At 46.2% G+C, this 22,057-nt stretch overlaps 6 non-coding genes across 6 annotated transcripts; all 6 read left to right on the top strand.

The window, feature by feature from the left end:
- Positions 1-8,290: 8,290 nt before the first annotated feature.
- trnak-cuu (transfer RNA lysine (anticodon CUU)) lies at positions 8,291-8,363 on the top strand. The gene has a single exon. It is a non-coding gene; the product is annotated as a tRNA-Lys (tRNA).
- Positions 8,364-8,489: 126 nt separating this feature from the next.
- trnan-guu (transfer RNA asparagine (anticodon GUU)) lies at positions 8,490-8,563 on the top strand. The gene has a single exon. It is a non-coding gene; the product is annotated as a tRNA-Asn (tRNA).
- Positions 8,564-19,291: 10,728 nt separating this feature from the next.
- trnak-cuu (transfer RNA lysine (anticodon CUU)) lies at positions 19,292-19,364 on the top strand. The gene has a single exon. It is a non-coding gene; the product is annotated as a tRNA-Lys (tRNA).
- Positions 19,365-19,490: 126 nt separating this feature from the next.
- On the top strand, positions 19,491-19,564 carry trnan-guu (transfer RNA asparagine (anticodon GUU)). The gene has a single exon. It is a non-coding gene; the product is annotated as a tRNA-Asn (tRNA).
- A 1,357-nt stretch (positions 19,565-20,921) lies between these two features.
- trnak-cuu (transfer RNA lysine (anticodon CUU)) lies at positions 20,922-20,994 on the top strand. The gene has a single exon. It is a non-coding gene; the product is annotated as a tRNA-Lys (tRNA).
- Positions 20,995-21,118: 124 nt separating this feature from the next.
- On the top strand, positions 21,119-21,193 carry trnan-guu (transfer RNA asparagine (anticodon GUU)). Its single transcript has one exon. It is a non-coding gene; the product is annotated as a tRNA-Asn (tRNA).
- The last annotated feature ends 864 nt before the right edge of the window (positions 21,194-22,057 follow it).

The raw sequence follows: 22,057 nt of genomic DNA, 5'->3' as shown, positions 1-22,057 counted from the left end.
AACTCCTCCTGAACATCACGTTGGAAAAGGAAGTGAGCAGGGAACACACAGCATCACATCTTACGGTGATCTCATCTCACTTTTCAAAAAGACTCCAATTTCAAGCTAAGAGACAAGATCGAACTCTTACACCTCAAACTTGTGAACTGAACGTGCAATCCCACAGCCAGAACGACATCCGGCTCAAACAGGTAGCTCCCATCCACCTGACAATTGATTCTATGAGTCTGATCCACCCAGTGCACACCTAAAAAATGAACACTTACCCACTTCTAATTGGCAAAGACGTGCTAGATCGCTTTGAACCGTTACTGGACTTGAAACAGCTCAAAGTCTGGGCTCAAGTACGAGAACTTGACCCCCTCCAGACACAGCCAGACGGTCGATCACAAAGGTCACGGGAACTCCAGCAAAACCAGACTTTCAAGTCACAGAGTTCACGGAAACTCCCACAGCCAGCCATGAAGACACAGACTCAACACCAACTGTAGGTTCGAATCCGCTACCATGCACCTTACAGCTCACCAAAGACTCTGATTCCTTCTGCCCCAAGGTCACAACTGACCTGCAGTTGAATTATGTAACCACTACTGACTTTGTACTTGCACTATGGGCAGACAACTCAGCCATCAGTGTCTCACTATTCAATGCTCTCATTAAGACACACCAGACCTTCCTTCTGCCAGCAAGCGCACCCGTTTTCCTTTAAACACGTACCCATCAACCATGATGACTGCCAAAGGAGTCTTCGCTTTGAACCTGAACTGGAACCACCGGTGTCTGACCCGTTACTTCCTGGTCCTTCCGGACCCGCCCCATGATTTCTACATTGAGGTAGACATCCTGACTCACCTCAAGGCTCATGTGGACATCATTAATGAGGTAGTGTGGGCCCCATTGACTTTACAGCCCCCTGTTGTTCCAACCAACACTGAGAACCTCCTGTCAGGTCAAACCATTCCTGAGGTTGGCACCCTAATCAACGAACAGGACACTGAATACCAACTTACACCAAAGGGGTCGCCGTCCGGCTCAACATGCGTTGTGGTCAAACCCTAAAACCACACGCTGGGCTTCTTTCAACCTTCACCCGAATGTGTTGAACTTGGACTCACGCTGGAAGCCACACCCCTTACTGAAGTGTCATCGCGTGTAGTCTACATCCTTTTCAACAACTGTGTGGCGATGGACACCATCATTCCAAAAGTCTATCGGGTGGGATGGCTAGTGAGCCACGACTTCCATGACTTTGAACTCACACTACCAATCATTGGGCCCATCCCATCTTCTATGATACCCGAAGGGAGCACAAACCACTGTGTTCACAGCACCCTTCAAACTCATCTCCATCACTTCGGTCATGGCAATGGACAAAGACCAGGTATGCAGAACAGCACTGACAGAGGACCAATACCTTGCAGTATACAAAGTCTCCAGACAGCTTGCTTGCGAGACTGACGACACTGCTGCACCTCTGCCTGCCAACACGACAGACGACACACCAACAGAGGAGCCGTACCCAGGATTTGAGTCTCAAGTTCAGCAAATTCTAAAAGACGCTGACGCAATTAAAAAATGATCCAGATCTACAAAGACTCAGACAAGTCCTTTACAAGTTCAAAGCATCCTTTGCCAAAGACTCTTTAGATTGTGGTCTCACTGAACCCCACACTGTGCGGATCCCAACGCACCCTAATGCTCCTCCCACTTTTGTCAGGCAGTCAGGCAAGATCCCCATCGCTTCACACGAACCGGTGCGAGAGATCATCGAATCCAGCCTTGAAAAAGGTGTCATCCGTCCATGCAACAGCACCCATTCTGCCCCCATCTGTCCCGTCCTCAAACCAAACGGCAAGTGGCGACCCACCATTGACTGCAGGAAACTGAATCAACAGGTGCCACTGTCCCGATGGCCCATGACCCAGCTGGAGCAAGAAATACCCAGAATCAGAAAAGCCACAATCTTCTCAACACTTGCTGTGGCCTCTGGATTCTGGACCATACCTGCGCATCCAGAAGACCAGCACAAGCTAGCATTCACGTTCGGCAACAGACAATTCACTTTCACCAGGTACCCATTGGGCTATGCCAACGCACCTTCTGAGTTCAACATCTTCCTGAACAAGGCATGCCCAGATGCCAGAATGAGAGGTAACCTTATGTGCGTTGATGATGTTCTCATGAAAAGCACAACAGTGGCTGACCACCTGAAAGAGCTAGACTATGTTTTCAACCAATTATCCACTGCCGGTGCCAAGAACGCCCTCCACAAAGGACAGTGGTGTCGAACCAAAGTCAACTATGTGGCCCCACTCATCGGATCACAAGGCATCGAACCGCAGTCCAGCCGTATTCAAGCTGTTCAAAACATCAAGCCACCCACCAACATCTCAAGCTACAAGCTTTCTATTGGTGCGCAATTACTCACGGCAGTTCAGCGAAAGCTACTCAGACGTTGCGAAACCTCTAACTGCTCTTCTGAAAACAGACTGCCCATTTGTATGGACAGAAGTTAAAGACAATGCCTTGAATGAGCTAAAACGACACTTATGCACAGCTCCATGTCTGGCTTACTCTGACCAACAAAAAGAGTTCTATCTAGAAGCTGGGTTCTCCAACCACTGTCTCAGTGCTGGCCTGTACCAAAGGCATGATCAAGACAAAGGAGTCGTTACATATGTCAGCAGGACACTTCTCCCACCAGAGACTAAATTCTCAGACTGTGAAAAAGCCCTGCTCTGCACTGTATGGGCCATCCAGAGATTCTCCAACTACATTGGAGCCAGTGCATCCGAGATGGCGTGGTCACCAATTCACGCATAGCCACATGGTTAATGGCCCTCCAGGGGCGCAATGTTGAGGCACTTATGCTCAAAATCACAAGCCACGGCCTGGCAGCCTGCCAAAACTGCTCTGATAACACACCAGCTGCGACGGTGAATGTAGAAGAACCCCAACAACAACAACTGACCTGTCACAGGTACTTTAAAGAGAATGCGTGTCAAGGTATGCCCACACCCTACATCGATGGATATTCCTACCACCATGAGGGCACCCGTCAATCAGGTGCGGGCATGCTGTAGGTAAATGACATACCGTGCCCACCACAATACTTCAAGTTGGGCCCGCAGTCATCACAATATGCTGAGGTAGCAGCCATCCTCATAACGCTGCACATCGCGTTGACGCATAACATCAAAGAACTCCTTATGGGCACAGACTTTAACTATGCCAGACTCAGTTTCCCATACCAACTTCCAGGCTGGAAACAAAATGGCTGTAAGACTTCAAACCACATGCCTGTCACACACCAACACCGGTTCCAGGCATGCGATGACATCACAAGAACAAACAAAATGATTGTCTACTGGAAAAAGGTGAAAGGACACTCAAGGCAACCGGGCCTTGACAAAGACTTGAATGACCAAACCCATACCCTCATCAAGCCTGGTGCACTTAACGACTAGCTGTGGTCACTTCAAACCCGCCCACCCACCCTGAAGTTTGAAGTGATTACACACAGCATAAGAACTTTACAACCTAAACTGTCTACCTCACAGCAGTTTACGCTAGCTCCGCTGTTTACAAACACAAACATAACGAACATGCGGGCTTCTGACACAATAAAGACTTTGCTTCACCACCTCTCAGACCCCTCCAACCAACCCTTGACTGCCGTCTACACTCACTGACAACCAGTTACTCAGAACACGACATGACACCTAGCACATGCTGCGTGCACAGAGCTACATTCTATGTGTGCACCGTCTGACACCACAACGCAAAGACGTGTAATGCAACGGCGCAAAGGGGGGATAAGGCCAATGTACGTCCATGACGCATCATGCGCTGCAAACCACAGCACCAGAGCCACTGACAATACACTGAAGCAAGCGACATGCCAGCAGCAAGATGTGGCAAAACATGGGCCAAGGCAAGCTAAACCTAGTTGCCACCCATGAAATAAAAAGACTGCCCAGTCCAACCAAAGACAACCCTCGCTGTTTTTTTTTTCTCCCCTTTCTTTCTCTCTCTCCCTGTTGTCTGTACCAGGTTGCTGCTGTGGTTTGCCATGCCGTGCTGTCAGCCATCCAGAGGACAGCTGCCACCGAGATAACGACTGAGACTCCTGATCACCGACTGCAGGACCTACACCCATCAAGCGCATGTTCGACTCATCCAGCCCCACAAGGCCTACAGAGCACACTACCCCAGCACCGTAGCCAAATACAGCTGGGCAACTGCCCGATGGACAGAGGACTCCCTCTCTCACGCCAAGGCCAAGGTTGAACACATGTCCAACCAACTTGGGAAAGTGACTGCTACACAATCAGGACTCTAAAGCGCCAACTAACACTCCAAACGGTTCCTGGGAGCGTTGCTCGGAGCCGTAGCTGCCGCCAGAACTCTGTTCGACACTGGTATGCCAAGTGTCCAGACAGCAAACATAGCCACTGTGAAACAGCATGTGGTTGAAATCCAGACTGAACTTTCACTGCTAAAAGAGCAACTCACCACGCAGAGTGCATCTTTCCAAACCATCGGCAAGACATTGAGAAGAACATGGTCATTCTCAACATTCACAGCTTCCTGCTGAATCAGACCATGAACTGCATGAAACCGCTGTTTACTGTCTTCCAGAATGACTTTGCCCAAATTCAGCTGGTTACAGCCCTGATAACAGACATGCTTGGGAGGTTTACTCCTCAAATGACAGCCCAACCACGGGTAGAATCCCACCGTACTTGAAACCCTTAAGCCTTGTGTTAACTATGCTGGTTTCCGCCATCACCAGGCCAACTGATCCTCTACAAATACACCTGGCCTACTCTCTGGGTAGCGCCATCCTACTCTACGTCGATCACGAGCAGAGGGAAGTGGATGTGCTCTTGAACCAATCCATCAGCGAGTCAAACCAAGTCTACAGACTTAAAGACATTGCCAATGTCAGGTTGTTGAAAAGCAACACCCACAACAAGGCACACATTCCAGATGTGGTGGCCTACCACGACAGCTTCACCTGGCCCCAAACCTGCACATGTGTACCTCACCAAATTCATTCACTATCTCTGCCCTAGCAAACCCTTCCTCAGAGACAACACTTAAGGAACCTGCGGGTTGCAACCCCTGGTCAGCGACACAAGCTGCCCAGCCAAAGCTAAGCCTCGAGCAAAAGTCACAGAGACGCAAGCAGAGATTGTAGGTGACAGGTGGCTCGTTAACACACCTGTGCGTACAGCTACTCTCACTTACGACCAGCATGACACAACCAGCCGTGTCAACATGCTCAACCACAGTACGTGGATTCAAGCCCCGAAAGGTGCCATATTCCACCTGAATGATCTGGCATTGTACCATCTTCCGAGCAAAGAGTACCAGACAGCACTGGAACTCCCATCCTTCAAGAACTACAACTTCACCTTTGATCCAGAACTGGAACTCTGTATCGAGGAAAGGGGGTCCCAATTCATTGACATTTCTCCGGTCAACACAGCCATCCAAGCACTGTCTCGACTGCCCGTTCTGAACACTTCATCTGCGGTCCTAGGCTGGACCTCAGCCGACATTGTGCTGTGCATCTCTACAGGTAATCAGCCACACTCTGACACTATGCGTGGCATTCATTCTGTACAGAAGACTCCACCAGATGCGACACAGCCGAGCTCACGAAAGCCGTGCCTGAAGGTCTCAGACGGAATCCCCGGAAAGGGGGTGCCAAGTCAGAGACCACGCCAAACCTCATCGAGCTGAATCCTCAGCTTTAAGATCCACCTGCCATCCTACCATCAGGTTCCACCTGCTACCCTACTACCATGGTCCACCTGCTACATGACCATCAGGATTCACCTGCCAGTCGGCCATTGTGATGATTGTCGTCCGATGATGTTCACACAGGGACTTCATCCGACGAAAAGGGGGAATATGTAGCGACTGACCGAATCCTGTTTTCCTTTCACTACTGAACAAATATGAACACATTTATGTTTAATTCACAAAACCTTGAATCATGTGAAATGGTGCCCCAATGTCTGCCAGCAGGTCATTGATTAACTCCATTTATGACGCATTGCGCAATCAAGAAATAGGTCCCCGTTGTTCTCGAAACCCTCACGTGGTGCACACCACGGATGGACAATATGCCCTAAGGATACACACACACACACACACCACACATACCCGCACACAAACGTCCTTTGTGTGCAACTTAGGATAGGAATGTCCTTAATGTATATAACACAGAATTGTATCTAACCTTCCTGTATGCATGCATATCTAATTAGTTTTGTCTTATTCTATAGATGTAATTGGAGACTGGTCTGTAACTTCAAATCTTAAGTGTATTTCTAAAGAAAGATTACCTAACAGTATCATCTTCTGTAACTCGCCCTCTTGCTAGGTCATAAAACTTTATGACCCCCAAAAAGGAATTCCAAGGGAATCACAGCTCCCACTTGAATTCTGATAAAGAAAGAGGAATAGACTCTACAATTATATATTTTCTATAAGTATAACCACTTAAGAAATGTATAAACATGAATTTGATCTTTCCTAGGTCATGGTAGCCGGTATTATGGCTTTATAGTCGTGTGAGTGAACATTAAATGTGTGTAATTCTGCATATGAATGTAACTTTATGTTTCTTCTACTCTTTCCGGCCATTCTTGGTACCTGTTTGACCGTCTTGTTTTGACTAAACCAGTCATACATAGGATATTACAGTAAAATGTATTGTTCTGTGTGTACAATCTTTCTGGCTAGAAATGACAAAATTTTATAGCATCATCAATTATCCTGACAAGACAAAGAAGAACTTTTCCCGCTCGAGATGCTCTAAGATGATTGGTTCACATACGCGAAGCAGGCGTGAACCCCTCCTCTCTATAAGAAACTGACACAGGAGTTTCTCAAAAAGAGAGCACTTTCCCTGTGAGAGGTTACCGGTCCCATGGCTCCTTAGGGAGTTTTACACCGCGTTTCTTTTCTTTTTCTTTCTTTACTAAGTTTTATTTTCATGTTCGCCTCTCCCTCCCGAGGGAGATGAACTCTGAACTATTTCCATGGTAACTTCACGTTCGGTGAACCTTTAAAACTTCCCGCGAGTCTGCTCGCCCCGGAAGACACGAGAGAACAAGCCTATAGCGCCGAAGGACAAACACACATACGACTCTGCGTTCCTCAGCAACACAAAGAGAACCATACGCATTCGCAAGTATAGGTTATTGATTTGATTTGATTGATGTGATTTCTTGTTGCCTCTCTAAGGGTTATTGTCTGTGATTTTTGCCATGCTGCGATCATCCCGGTGATCTCTCTCATCCTGACCATTAGTTTCACTTTCTCATCCTCTATCTCTCTCTCTCTCTCTCTCTCTCTCTCTCTCTCTCTATATATATATATATATATATATATATATATATATATTTCACTCTCTCTCTCTCACTCCCATTGTTATTCGTTTGTCTCGTTAGTTTTACTGTTTATTGTACATACATGTATCCCGGGTTTAAATGTAGAATTCTGTATCCGTAGTTTCATTTTATTAAAACCATTATATTCTTGATTGCTAATTGTCTAAAGTTCTCATTTTTACAAAGTCAATGAAGTGTTCGACCCTTTTGCTACAAAGCTTTACAATTCGTTACTATTTCAGTAACCTAAATTTTATAATAACAAGAAGGTGATTTTTCATGGCCAGAAAATAGCTTTTTTTGGAATTATAAGAAAGAGATGATTTTTGTTGAAAATTGATAAGTTAATCTTACGGCCGTTTGCTGGACGAACAGATTGTTCGATAACTAAATTAATTCCATTTAAGGTTATCTCATATAATCGATCTGTAATAAGACTATTGATATATTAATGACGAACCATAACCCATTATGGTGATCATTCATATATACAATCAATCTATTTTCAGCTTCGATAATTTAACTATAATATGCAATATATTAATCATTCATGATTAATTATTAAATTCCCTATATATAATTTGAGCTAATTTAATGTAAGACTCATTGTCGCTACAGCTCTCTCACTCGACAGACCGAAACGGAACTTTAGCTCCGGGTTGTGCATATTATTGGCCTGCTCTACTGGGTCAAATTGTATCCCCCAACAACAGATATGGCTCAAACAAACAAAGTACACTCTAAGCCTACCTCTAGGCTTAAACCTGACTTTACCCGCAAGAGGCTATGCCAAGCCTGTGCAAAATGTGAGGCTCCCTTTCACGGGCGCAATTTAGGCGCAGATAATGGCCGCGACCAGCCCGAAGCAGGTCACCGCAGTTGCCCGGCTAGCTCAGTCGGTAGAGCATGAGACTCTTAATCTCAGGGTCGTGGGTTCGAGCACCACGTTGGGCGCATCTATTAGCCCTCTCTCTTCCCAACGGGGTCTCGGTTTCCAGCGTGGAAAGCGAGTCCACCATTGCCGGAAAAGTCCAGGTCTGCTTTTTTTTATAAGCTGACCCATGGACTGGCTGGCCGTAGGTCTCTGTGGCGCAATCGGACAGCGCGTTTGGCTGTTAACCGAAAGGTTGGTGGTTCGAGCCCACCCAGGGACGAATGGTGTTTTTCGTTGACGTCCGGCCATGCAACCACCAACACAGCTGCAGAATTTAGCACATGTGTGTCCACTAACACATCCGTTTCATTCCGGACGCATGACATGATGTTTCTTAGCCCCTTTTAGCGTTTACAGCTTGGTCAGTTGCTTTGTGTTCAAAGAAGACAACGGGTGTTGCGAAAGTTTACAGTTTATGTTTGCTGTGGCGCGTGGATGGAATACTCATGTTTTGTTCCTGGTGGTGGAGGCCTGTGTTCCAGAGAGGTCCTGCTCAAAACTCCTTTTAAAACACCATCGAGCATCCGTAATAACTTCCGACATTGATCGAACGTGGATTTTGTTCTCATAAGGAGGGCACCGGTAACTTGTAACCTATCAGGCTCTCAGGCATGAGGTCAATCGATTCGGCATAGGCCTATATGTACTAGCGTTTTTGATTCCGGTTGGAGGTTGTGTCCCTCCAACTCTTTGTTGTATGACTCACTTTTATCTTTGGATATTTGGAGAAGTTTGCCTTCGGTAACCGCTCTCTCACTCGACAGACCGAAACGGGGGGACGAATGGTGTTTTTCGTTGACGTCCTGCCATGCAACCACCAACACAGCTGCAGAATTTAGCACACGTGTGTCCACTAACACATCCGTGTCATTTCGGACGCATGAAACGACGTTTCTTGGCCCTTTTAGCGTTTACAGCTTGGTCAGTTGCTTTGTGTTCAAAGAAGACAGCGGGTGTTGTGAAAGTTTACATCAGCTTATGTTTGCTGTGGCGCGTGGATGGAATGCTCATGTTTTGTTCCGGGTGGTGGAGGCCTGTGTTCCAGAGAGGTCCTGCTCAAAACTCCTTTTAAAACACCATCGAGCATCCGTAATAACTTCCGACATTGATCGAACGTGGATTTCGTTCTCATAAAGAGGGCACCGGTAACTTGTAACCTATCAGGCTCTCAGGCATCAGGTCAATCGATTCGGCATAGGATTATATGTGCTAGCGTTTTTGCTTCCGTTTGGAGGTTGTGTCCCTCCAACTCTTTGTTGTATGACTCACTTTTGCCTTTGGATATTTGGAGAAGGTTGCCTTCGGTAACCGCTCTCTCACTCGACAGACCGAAACGGGGGGACGAATGGTGTTTTTCGTTGACGTCCGGCCATGCAACCACCAACACAGCTGCAGAATTTAGCACACGTGTCCACTAACACATCCGTGTCATTTCGGACGCATGACACAACGTTTCTTGGCCCCTTTTAGCGTTTACAGGTTGGTCAGTTGCTTTGTGTTCAGAGAAGACAGCGGGTGTTGTGAAAGTTTACATCAGCTTATGTTTGCTGTGGCGCGTGGATGGAATGCTCATGTTTTGTTCCGGGTGGTGGAGGCCTGTGTTCCAGAGAGGTCCTGCTCAAAACTCCTTTTAAAACACCATCGAGCATCCGTAATAACTTCCGACATTGATCGAACGTGGATCTCGTTCTCATAAAGAGGGCACCGGTAACTTGTAACCTATCAGGCTCTCAGGCATCAGGTCAATCGATTCGGCATAGGATTATATGTGCTAGCGTTTTTGCTTCCGTTTGGAGGTTGTGTCCCTCCAACTCTTTGTTGTATGACTCACTTTTGCCTTTGGATATTTGGAGAAGGTTGCCTTCGGTAACCGCTCTCTCACTCGACAGACCGAAACGGGGGGACGAATGGTGTTTTTCGTTGACGTCCTGCCATGCAACCACCAACACAGCTGCAGAATTTAGCACACGTTCTCATTTCGGACGCATGACACAACGTTTCTTGGCCCCTTTTAGCGTTTACAGCTTGGTCAGTTGCTTTGTGTTCAGAGAAGACAGCGGGTGTTGTGAAAGTTTACATCAGCTTATGTTTGCCTATATGTACTAGCGTTTTTGATTCCGGTTGGAGGTTGTGTCCCTCCAACTCTTTGTTGTATGACTCACTTTTATCTTTGGATATTTGCAGAAGTTTGCCTTCGGTAACCGCTCTCTCACTCGACAGACCGAAACGGGGGGACGAATGGTGTTTTTCGTTGACGTCCTGCCATGCAACCACCAACACACCTGCAGAATTTAGCACACGTGTGTCCACTAACACATCCGTGTCATTTCGGACGCATGAAACAACGTTTCTTGGCCCTTTTAGCGTTTACAGCTTGGTCAGTTGCTTTGTGTTCAAAGAAGACAGCGGGTGTTGTGAAAGTTTACATCAGCTTATGTTTGCTGTGGCGCGTGGATGGAATGCTCATGTTTTGTTCCGGGTGGTGGAGGCCTGTGTTCCAGAGAGGTCCTGCTCAAAACTCCTTTTAAAACACCATCGAGCATCCGTAATAACTTCCCACATTGATCGAACGTGGATTTCGTTCTCATAAAGAGGGCACCGGTAACTTGTAACCTATCAGGCTCTCTGGCATCAGGTCAATCGATTCGGCATAGGATTATATGTGCTAGCGTTTTTGCTTCCGTTTGGAGGTTGTGTCCCTCCAACTCTTTGTTGTATGACTCACTTTTGCCTTTGGATATTTGGAGAAGGTTGCCTTCGGTAACCGCTCTCTCACTCGACAGACCGAAACGGGGGGACGAATGGTGTTTTTCGTTGACGTCCGGCCATGCAACCACCAACACAGCTGCAGAATTTAGCACACGTGTCCACTAACACATCCGTGTCATTTCGGACGCATGACACGACGTTGCTTGGCCCCTTTTAGCGTTTACAGCTTGGTCAGTTGCTTTGTGTTCAGAGAAGACAGCGGGTGTTGTGAAAGTTTACATCAGCTTATGTTTGCTGTGGCGCTTGGATGGAATGCTCATGTTTTGTTCCGGGTGGTGGAGGCCTGTGTTCCAGAGAGGTCCTGCTCAAAACTCCTTTTAAAACACCATCGAGCATCCGTAATAACTTCCGACATTGATCGAACGTGGATTTCGTTCTCATACAGAGGGCACCGGTAACTTGTAACCTATCAGGCTCTCAGGCATTAGGTGAATCGATTCGGCATAGGATTATATGTGCTAGCGTTTTTGCTTCCGTTTGGAGGTTGTGTCCCTCCAACTCTTTGTTGTATGACTCACTTTTGCCTTTGGATATTTGGAGAAGGTTGCCTTCGGTAACCGCTCTCTCACTCGACATACCGAAACGGAACTTTAGCTCCGGGTTGTGCATATTATTGGCCTGCTCTACTGGGTCAAATTGTATCCCCCAACAACAGATATGGCTCAAACAAACAAAGTACACTCTATAATAGCCAGTCTAATACTGTGCTAGAGTTGTTGTCCCGTAGCTACTTGTTATGACACGCCAGGCAGCTAATGTTGAACTTGTTGTTGTTACGTGCAGAGTAACTCCATAGGCATCGTCTTCGTTGCAATATTACCATCTTTATTGTCCTCCACATAACTGCACAGCACACAAGGTCCACAAGCACGAAGATTCCCAGAACTTCACACGACAACAGCATTCATCAAACTCCGCCGTAGCGGTCAAAAACTTGTTTGCCCTTCCGGGTCAACACCTCCCTACTACCTGTTGACCCCTCACATATATACATGAGCCTACAGCACCATCTAGTGGCCCAAAATAAAAGATACACACATTTGGCTCTTACACACCGGCCCCTAATTGACATGATAAACAAACATGACAATTTATTATTATTATTTTTTTTTTCTCAAACAATAACCATAAAGGAGACCAAATGAGTTCCTCACATGTGGCTTATACATAGTAATTAGACTCCATATACCATGCAAAGCTTAGAAATTGGTCTCTCAATAATATTGGATTTAGTTTTCAACTTCACAGATCTCACAAGGCCGTGACTATCTGGAAAAACTTCCACAACTTTTCCAAGAGGCCAAGATCCTCGAGGGGCAGATGGATCCATAATGGCCACAACATCTCCAACAGCAAGATTTTTCATCTTCTCGTTCCATTTCTGTCTTTCTTGAAGCAAGGGTAAATATTCTCGAACCCATCTCTTCCAGAAAAGGTCAGCCAGGTATTGAATCTGTTTCCATCGCCTCCTTCCATACTGATCCTCTGGCTTGAAAATCCCAGGAGGAAATGATGGCTTTCCTCTAAGCAGGAGCAGATGGTTTGGTGTTAAAGGCTCCAAGTCATTTGGATCGTCCGAGAGTTTTGTAATAGGACGATCATTCAAAATGGCTTCAGCTTCACACAACACTGTATTTAACCCATCATCATCCAGGGTTTGTTGACGCAGTACTGAGTTCAGCACCCTTCTCACCAATCGGATCATTCTCTCCCAAACACCACCAAAATGGGAGGCAGTAGGTGTATTAAAAGTCCAATTAATTTCTACCTGTGCCAAGAATGAATTTATTGTGTCCTGGTCCAGTTTGACAAGAGCTTCTTTCAGTTCTCTCTCAGCTCCAACAAAGTTTGTTCCATTGTCGGACCACAGATGTTTCACTTGTCCTCTTCGGCTGATGAATCGTCTTAACGCATTTATGCAGGAATCAGTGTCAAGAGTAGCTGCTACCTCCAAATGAATGGCTCGACTCGCCAGGCAGGTAAATATAACACCATATCTTCTGCAATATGTTCTTCCTCTTTTAATCTCAATTGGTCCAAAGTAATCAACCCCTGTGTTGGTAAAGGGGGGAAGGTCTGGGAGAATCCTTGCAGCAGGTAAGTCAGCCATTTTTTGCATTAAGAGACGCCCATTGTATCGCCTGCAGATACTGCACTGTCCAATAATCCTTCTCACAGCAGAATTTCCCTTTGTAATCCAAAACTTTCTTCTTACAGCCGACAGAGTGTGAGCTCGTCCGGAATGTCCAAGAGTTTGATGAAAGCATTTGATGATTAATTCAGAGATGTGTTGCTCCTTGGCCAGGATTATTGGATGCTTAGATTCCTCTGGCATTGCACTTCTGTGAAGTCTGCCTCCAACTCTCAAAAGCCCATCCTCCAAAACAGGATCTAACACATAGATGGAACTCTGACGGCTCACTCTGGTGTTCTGCGATAGAGCTTCAATCTCAAACTTGAACCTTTGTTGCTGGCAGTACAAAGTGACGAAGAACTCTGCACTCTGTAACTCTGCCGTGGACAGCCTGCTGCTCTTTGGGTCATTAGTGGTCCTCTGGCGCCCTCTTGTGTTCATTTTGTGCACCACTGTATTTTTTCTCACTGGAATGTCCAACTGTTTTCTACACCTACACTTCTCTTTCAACACACTCCTCAACCTCAAGTACCAGGCCACTGCCCTTTTAAGTCTCCTCCAGTCCGAAAAGTGCGCAATAAGCTGGTCTGAGGGAGTAGGAGTGTCAATGCTGATTGCGTAAGCTGCAGCCTCCTTCCTAACCTCCTTGTCTCCAACATCCAAAGCCACCTCCAACACAATTTCAGGCCACTTTTCCTCTTCTTTCCGCAAAAATGCTGGTCCTTCTAACCACGCACTGGTTTTCAGGAAGTCTGATACCTTCAGTCCTCTAGACACATAATCAGCTGGGTTTTCCTTTGTGCTGATGTGTTTCCATTGAGCGGGCTCAGACAATTCTCTGATGGTTGCAACTCTGTTAGCCACAAATGTGTGAAAGCGCCTGTCCTCATTATTAATATACTTCAACACAGATGTGCTATCAGTCCAGAACACAGAATTTTCCAGTCGTATATTCAGCTCTGCCTTGACCATAGCATCGATTTTTACAGCTAGAACGGCTGCAGACAGCTCAAGCCGTGGGATGGTTATGGTCTTCAGTGGTGTTACTCTGGCCTTGCCAAGGAGAAAGGCAACATGGATGATGTTTTCATGATTTGTCATACGAATGTACGTAGCAGTGCCATAGCCTGCTTCACTGGCGTCTGAAAAATTGTGTAATTGTGCATGCTTTATAGCTCCAAATCCGACAGGTTTTATGCACCGGTCCACACTAAATGCAGCCAGCAGAGTCAGCCCCTCCAGCCACCTTTTCCATTGGTGTAAAACGTCCTGAGGTAATGCATCATCCCAGCTGCAGCCTCTTTTACACAGTTCCTGCTGCATCATTTTTGCCTGCAATGTCACTGGCGCCAGGAACCCCAACGGGTCAAAAACAGAACTGTTGACGGACAACATTCCACGCCTGGTCTGGGCCTGATGTTTCAGATCCATCTTAAACTTGAAAGCATCACTTTCCACACACCACTGGAGACCCAGAGCTCTTTCCATTGGAAGCTTATCAATATCCAGATCTAACGTCTTTAAATCCTTAGCTCTTTGCTCTTCTGAGATGGCTTGCAGAACAACGCGACTATTGCTTATCCATTTTTCCAACGTGAAGCCTCCCCTTTCACACAGCGCAACGAGATCATTTATCATCTTGATTGCTTCCTTGTCTGTAGCTGAACTCTTTAGGCAATTATCAACATAAAAGTTGTGTCTAACAGTTTCTGTGACCTCTGCTGGAAATTCATTCTGATTGTCTTTGGCAGTTCTCTTTAAGGCATAGGCCGCACAGCTTGGAGATGAAACGGCTCCAAACAAATGCACCATCATCCTGTAAGGCACTGGTTCTTGTGTAGTGTCTCCTTCTGGCCACCAGAGAAAGCGGAGGAAGTCTCTGTCCTCTTCAGGCACATGCACCTGATAAAACATGGCTCTAATGTCTCCCATGATGGCTATTGGTTCCTGTCTGAACCTCATGAGGACGCCCAGAAGTGTGCTCGTGAGATTGGGCCCTGACAATAGCTCACTATTCAGAGACACTCCCTTAAATGTTGCAGCACAATCAAACACCACGCGTAGTGATCCCTTTCTAGGGTGATGGACTCCATGGTGAGGGATATACCAAATTCTTCCATTGTTACAATGCAACAGATGTTCAGGTACACGCTCTGCATAGCAGCATGAGATGACGTTGTTCATGTACTCTACGTACTCCTGGTGAAAGTGATGGTTGAATTTAAATCGCTTTCTAAGGCCTTGTATTCTTTGTTTGGCCACAACAAGATTATTTGGTAAACCGACATCCATCCTTTTAAAAGGTAGGTTCAGGCAATACTTTCCTTCCTGCATTACTGCAGATGTGTCCATAATGCTGAGAAACTTTAGATCTTCTCTGGACATTTCCTGTTTGTTGGTTGAGTTCTCACAGAAATCATGGTTATAATGGTTCTTGAGCAGTTCCTCCAACTTGGTCACTGATATTCTATTTACTGTTACCGATGAGACTTCCTGCTCATCATTGCCATCTAATTTACCGTTAACCACCCAGCCAAGAACAGTTCTGACAGCATATGGACCATTTCCTTGACTGTTGATGACCTCCCAGGGTTCCAATAACTTGGGGGCATTAACACCAATCAACAGTTCAACCTCAGAGTGAATGGATGGCATGTAAACCTCTGTTAAATACGGCCACTTTACTAGATCTTCAGATGCTATCATGTCGTCCCTAGTGACAGGCATTTGTTTCTGTGTGATGACTTCTGGCAGAGGATAGAATGTGTTACTCTCCAGCCCTGCCACCTCAAGATTAAACAGTGAAAATGCTGAACACGTTTTAGATTGGCCCATTGTTCGAAGCAGGACTTGTGTTCGTTTTCCAGTGAGGTTCAGTTCATGCATCAGCTGTTCAGAACAAAACGTACCGGTGCTGCCTGGATCCAAGAACGCATATGCTTGGATAATACTCTGACCATTCACTGCCTTGATTTTTACAGGAAGCACTGACAGCATGCCACGATCCTTTCCGGCCCCTGTATGGCCACATATTGTGGGTGAAACTGGCAGGGGTTCTGATGTTTCTGCTTCATGCTCAGAGGGAGCCATTTGTTGTTTTATGTGTAACACTGTTGGATGGGTTTTGTTGCAAATTTCACATGTTAATCGTTCCACACAATTCCTGCTGATGTGGCCCCGTTGCAGACAGCCAAAAGACACTCCTCTTCTCTTTAACAGAAATATTTTATCTTTGTGCAGTTTTCTTTCAAATTGTTTACAATCCCCTAATGTGTGAATTTGTGAGCAACAAACACAAGGCTCATCTTCATTTCCTTCTATTGCAACATATGTCTGTTTGGATTCTTCAGGAACACTCACAGATGTTACAGTGCTGGCCACGACATTTCTTTTAATCTTGGTACCCAGGTGTGGCCTTTGCTGTTGCTGACTAAGAAGTGTTGTACTTAAACTATAATCTTGTAAGTCACCGAAAAACGGGTCTAACAAGATCTTGACATGACGCTCTATAAATGCAACCATATCATTGAATCCAGCCCTATATCCAGTTGTCTCCATGATATCATAGGCTTTACCTCTCCAGCGCTCTCGTAGTTTATATGGAAGTTTTGCAAGAATTGCTCTCATATTCACAGGCATGTTGAGCTCTTGCACATATTCCAGCTCGTTCATCACGTTACAACAACCACGCAGAAATAAGGAATAACTCTGCAATGCCCTTGTGTCCTCAGTTCTTATCGTCGGCCAAGAAAGGGCCTTGTTAATATATGCAGTTGCAGCTTTGTATGGATTTCCAAAATGTTCCTGTAACAAAGTCTTTGCTACTGTGTAGCCATGATCCGGGTCCATATGTTGGCAACTGCGCACCAGCTCACGAGGTTGGCCTCTAGTAAACTTTTCCAAGTAGTACAAACTGTCAGCTTGCGTTGCTTTCATTTCCACTCCTTGTTCAAATGCTTTAATAAAGGCTCTGTATTGCAGAGGATCGCCATCAAATACAGGAATGTCACGTGATGGTAAAGTCATTGACTGCTGCTGCTTTACCATGGCTGCTGTGATTTCAGTTTGTCTGTTCATGATGGTAAGAAATTCTCCAGGTAACTGTAGACTGGTTGTTGATTGAGTTATGTTCTCATTGTGTGTATAACGCTCCCTTTGCAGTTTCGTTCCACTGGGTTTATGTTGTTCAACCACAAGGGGTGTTGCTGTCACAGTTTTCTTTGGTCTGACATCCACAAGTTTAGTTTCAATTAATGCCACCTTTGGTTCATTTCGTTGCTGAGATTGCATTTTATTGTCATTTTTAATTATTTGAATTTCAACATCATTTTCAGGTATAAACTCTTTGGCAACGGGATTCAGTTCTTTTACCACTCCCTTTGATCTCCTTTTATAACATGAGCTCGTTCCAGTTAACTTTGTTTGTGAAGAAGACTCCAGCATAGAGTTATACATTTCCATTTGATAATCACATTCTACCAACTCGGTCTTCAATGCAAGCAGCTCCTTCCTTCTTCTCAGCTTCTCCTCCTCTTCTTCTATAGCATGTCTTTCTTCCATGGCTTTCACATGTGCCAATACTGAGGCCCTTTTAACTGCTGCTTTCAGCTTAGCAGATGAAATGGTGCTGGATTTAACACTTTTTTGTGACTGTCTACTGCCAACATTTGACACACTGTCATGAGGACTTATATCATCATCAAAACGATCATCATTTTTGTTGGTTTCAGTTTGAGAGAGCCACTTATTCACACTACAAACACACTCATTATTGGGAATCATTTTGGCTTTAAACCATATCTCATGCTTTTCTTTTTCATCACATGGCAATAACTCCAACAAGGACTCATGTAAATTTTTGGCATCATCACATGCCCCTTTTAACACATCCACAGTACTTAATACATTTGAGTTATCACCTTTAGACATTAACTCATGAATCTCACGTCTTATGTTACCCATTTTGTTTAATTTTAACCTTCGTTCGTTTTGCAATTTATCAATTTTTTCGATCAAGGCCTTTTCTGTTAACTTAACAGTGCGTTTTTGAGTTTCCCCCCCACACGCCATCTGTTCAGTCTCAGTATTGTTCTCCATTTCCACAGTGCGTGATTCCATTACGCATAAACAGTCAGTAACGCGCGTCGCAATAAGAGTTCACTTGAAGTCAGCGCACCGCCAAGTAAAGTCACTTATGTGCCTCAAACGAAAAAAGGGCAACACTCAACTTTACCTTCCAAACGCCGCAAACCGCAAATACCAATGCATTGGATTTAATGTGTGCACACAATTGGCCATCAAAAGGTGTAGCGCTACACATACCTCGTTGGGCGCCTTTACTGTAATTCACCGTCGTCCAACCTGACACGTGAAGAGTCTCCGTGGTGCTCCAGCTTGGCTCCTCCGGCTGCGGTGCTCCACCGCCCCGGTCGGCTCCTCAGCTGCCGCTGGTGTCCAACGACGTCTTTGCCGCTCCGTTCCCAAGGCATCAAAGTTCAAAGAAAGTCCAAAAAAGGACAAGTTTTTGACAGTATAATAGCCAGTCTAATACTGTGCTAGAGTTGTTGTCCCGTAGCTACTTGTTATGACACGCCAGGCAGCTAATGTTGAACTTGTTGTTGTTACGTGCAGAGTAACTCCATAGGCATCGTCTTCGTTGCAATATTACCATCTTTATTGTCCTCCACATAACTGCACAGCACACAAGGTCCACAAGCACGAAGATTCCCAGAACTTCACACGACAACAGCATTCATCAAACTCCGCCGTAGCGGTCAAAAACTTGTTTGCCCTTCCGGGTCAACACCTCCCTACTACCTGTTGACCCCTCACATATATACATGAGCCTACAGCACCATCTAGTGGCCCAAAATAAAAGATACACACATTTGGCTCTTACACACTCTAAGCCTACCTCTAGGCTTAACCCTGACTTTACCCGCAAGAGGCTATGCCAAGCCTGTGCGAAATGTGAGGCTCCCTTTCACGGGCGCAATTTAGGCGCAGATAATGGCCGCGACCAGCTCGAAGCAGGTCACCGCAGTTGCCCGGCTAGCTCAGTCGGTAGAGCATGAGACTCTTAATCTCAGGGTCGTGGGTTCGAGCACCACGTTGGGCGCATCTATTAGCCCTCTCTCTTCCCAACGGCGTCTCGGTTTCCAGCGTGGAAAGCGAGTCCACCATTGCCGGAAAAGTCCAGGTCTGTTTTTTTTTATAAGCTGACCCATGGACAGGCTGGCCGTAGGTCTCTGTGGCGCAATCGGACAACGCGTTTGGCTGTTAACCGAAAGGTTGGTGGTTCGAGTCCACCCAGGGACGAATGGTGTTTTTCGTTGACGTCCGGCCATGCAACCACCAACACAGCTGCAGAATTTAGCACACGTGTGTCCACTAACACATCCGTGTCATTTCGGACGCATGACACGACGTTTCTTGGCCCCTTTTAGCGTTTACAGCTTGGTCAGTTGCTTTGTGTTCAAAGAAGACAGCGGGTGTTGTGAAAGTTTACATCAGCTTATGTTTGCTGTGGCGCGTGGATGGAATACTCATGTTTTGTTCCTGGTGGTGGAGGCCTGTGTTCCATAGAGGTCCTGCTCAAAACTCCTTTTAAAACACCATCGAGCATCCGTAATAACTTCCGACATTGATCGAACGTGGATTTTGTTCTCATAAGGAGGGCACCGGTAACTTGTAACCTATCAGGCTCTCAGGCATGAGGTCAATCGATTCGGCATAGGCCTATATGTACTAGCGTTTTTGATTCCGGTTGGAGGTTGTGTCCCTCCAACTCTTTGTTGTAAGACTCACTTTTATCTTTGGATATTAGGAGAAGTTTGACTTCGGTAACCGCTCTCTCACTCGACAGACCGAAACGGGGGGACGAATGGTGTTTTTCGTTGACGTCCTGCCATGCAACCACCAACACACCTGCAGAATTTAGCACACGTGTGTCCACTAACACATCCGTGTCATTTCGGACGCATGAAACAACGTTTCTTGGCCCTTTTAGCGTTTACAGCTTGGTCAGTTGCTTTGTGTTCAAAGAAGACAGCGGGTGTTGTGAAAGTTTACATCAGCTTATGTTTGCTGTGGCGCGTGGATGGAATGCTCATGTTTTGTTCCGGGTGGTGGAGGCCTGTGTTCCAGAGAGGTCCTGCTCAAAACTCCTTTTAAAACAACATTGAGCATCCGTAATAACTTCCGACATTGATCGAACGTGGATTTCGTTCTCATAAAGAGGGCACCGGTAAATTGTAACCTATCAGGCTCTCAGGCATGAGGTCAATCGATTCGGCATAGGATTATATGTGCTAGCGTTTTTGCTTCCGTTTGGAGGTTGTGTCCCTCCAACTCTTTGTTGTATGACTCACTTTTGCCTTTGGATATTTGGAGAAGGTTGCCTTCGGTAACCGCTCTCTCACTCGACAGACCGAAACGGAACTTTAGCTCCGGGTTGTGCATATTATTGGCCTGCTCTACTGGGTCAAATTGTATCCCCCAACAACAGATATGGCTCAAACAAACAAAGTACACTCTAAGCCTACCTCTAGGCTTAACCCTGACTTTACCCGCAAGAGGCTATGCCAAGCCTGTGCGAAATGTGAGGCTCCCTTTCACGGGCGCAATTTAGGCGCAGATAATGGCCGCGACCAGCCCGAAGCAGGTCAGCTTAGTTGCCCGGCTAGCTCAGTCGGTAGAGCATGAGACTCTTAATCTCAGGGTCGTGGGTTCGAGCCCCACGTTGGGCGCATCTATTAGCCCTCTCTCTTCCCAACGGGGTCTCGGTTTCCAGCGTGGAAAACGAGTCCACCATTGCCGGAAAAGTCCAGGTCTGCTTTTTTTATAAGCTGACCCATGGACTGGCTGGCCGTAGGTCTCTGTGGCGCAATCGGACAGCGCGTTCGGCTGTTAACCGAAAGGTTGGTGGTTCGAGCCCACCCAGGGCCGGATGGTGTTTTTCGTTGACGTCCGGCCATGCAACCACCAACACAGCTGCAGAATTTAGCACACGTTCTCATTTCGGACGCATGACACGACGTTTCTTGGCCCCTTTTAGCGTTTACAGCTTGGTCAGTTGCTTTGTGTTCAGAGAAGACAGCGGGTGTTGTGAAAGTTTACATCAGCTTATGTTTGCCTATATGTAGTAGCGTTTTTGATTCCGGTTGGAGGTTGTGTCCCTCCAACTCTTTGTTGTATGACTCACTTTTATCTTTGGATATTTGCAGAAGTTTGCCTTCGGTAACCGCTCTCTCACTCGACAGACCGAAACGGTGGGACGAATGGTGTTTTTCGTTGACGTCCTGCCATGCAACCACCAACACAGCTGCAGAATTTAGCACACGTGTGTCCACTAACACATCCGTGTCATTTCGGACGCATGAAACGTCGTTTCTTGGCCCTTTTAGCGTTTACAGCTTGGTCAGTTGCTTTGTGTTCAAAGAAGACAGCGGGTGTTGTGAAAGTTTACATCAGCTTATGTTTGCTGTGGCGCGTGGATGGAATGCTCATGTTTTGTTCCGGGTGGTGGAGGCCTGTGTTCCAGATAGGTCCTGCTCAAAACTCCTTTTAAAACACCATCGAGCATCCGTAATAACTTCCGTCATTGATCGAACGTGGATTTCGTTCTCATAAAGAGGGCACCGGTAACTTGTAACCTATCAGGCTCTCAGGCATCAGGTCAATCGATTCGGCATAGGATTATATGTGCTAGCGTTTTTGCTTCCGTTTGGAGGTTGTGTCCCTCCAACTCTTTGTTGTATGACTCACTTTTGCCTTTGGATATTTGGAGAAGGTTGCCTTCGGTAACCGCTC

The sequence above is a fragment of the Siphateles boraxobius genome, unplaced genomic scaffold, assembly GCF_051911475.1.
Source record: "Siphateles boraxobius isolate OS27281-9 unplaced genomic scaffold, OSU_SipBor_1 61, whole genome shotgun sequence".
Classification (NCBI taxonomy): Eukaryota; Metazoa; Chordata; class Actinopteri; order Cypriniformes; family Leuciscidae; genus Siphateles; species Siphateles boraxobius.
This window is presented reverse-complemented; position numbering and strand designations above follow the sequence as displayed.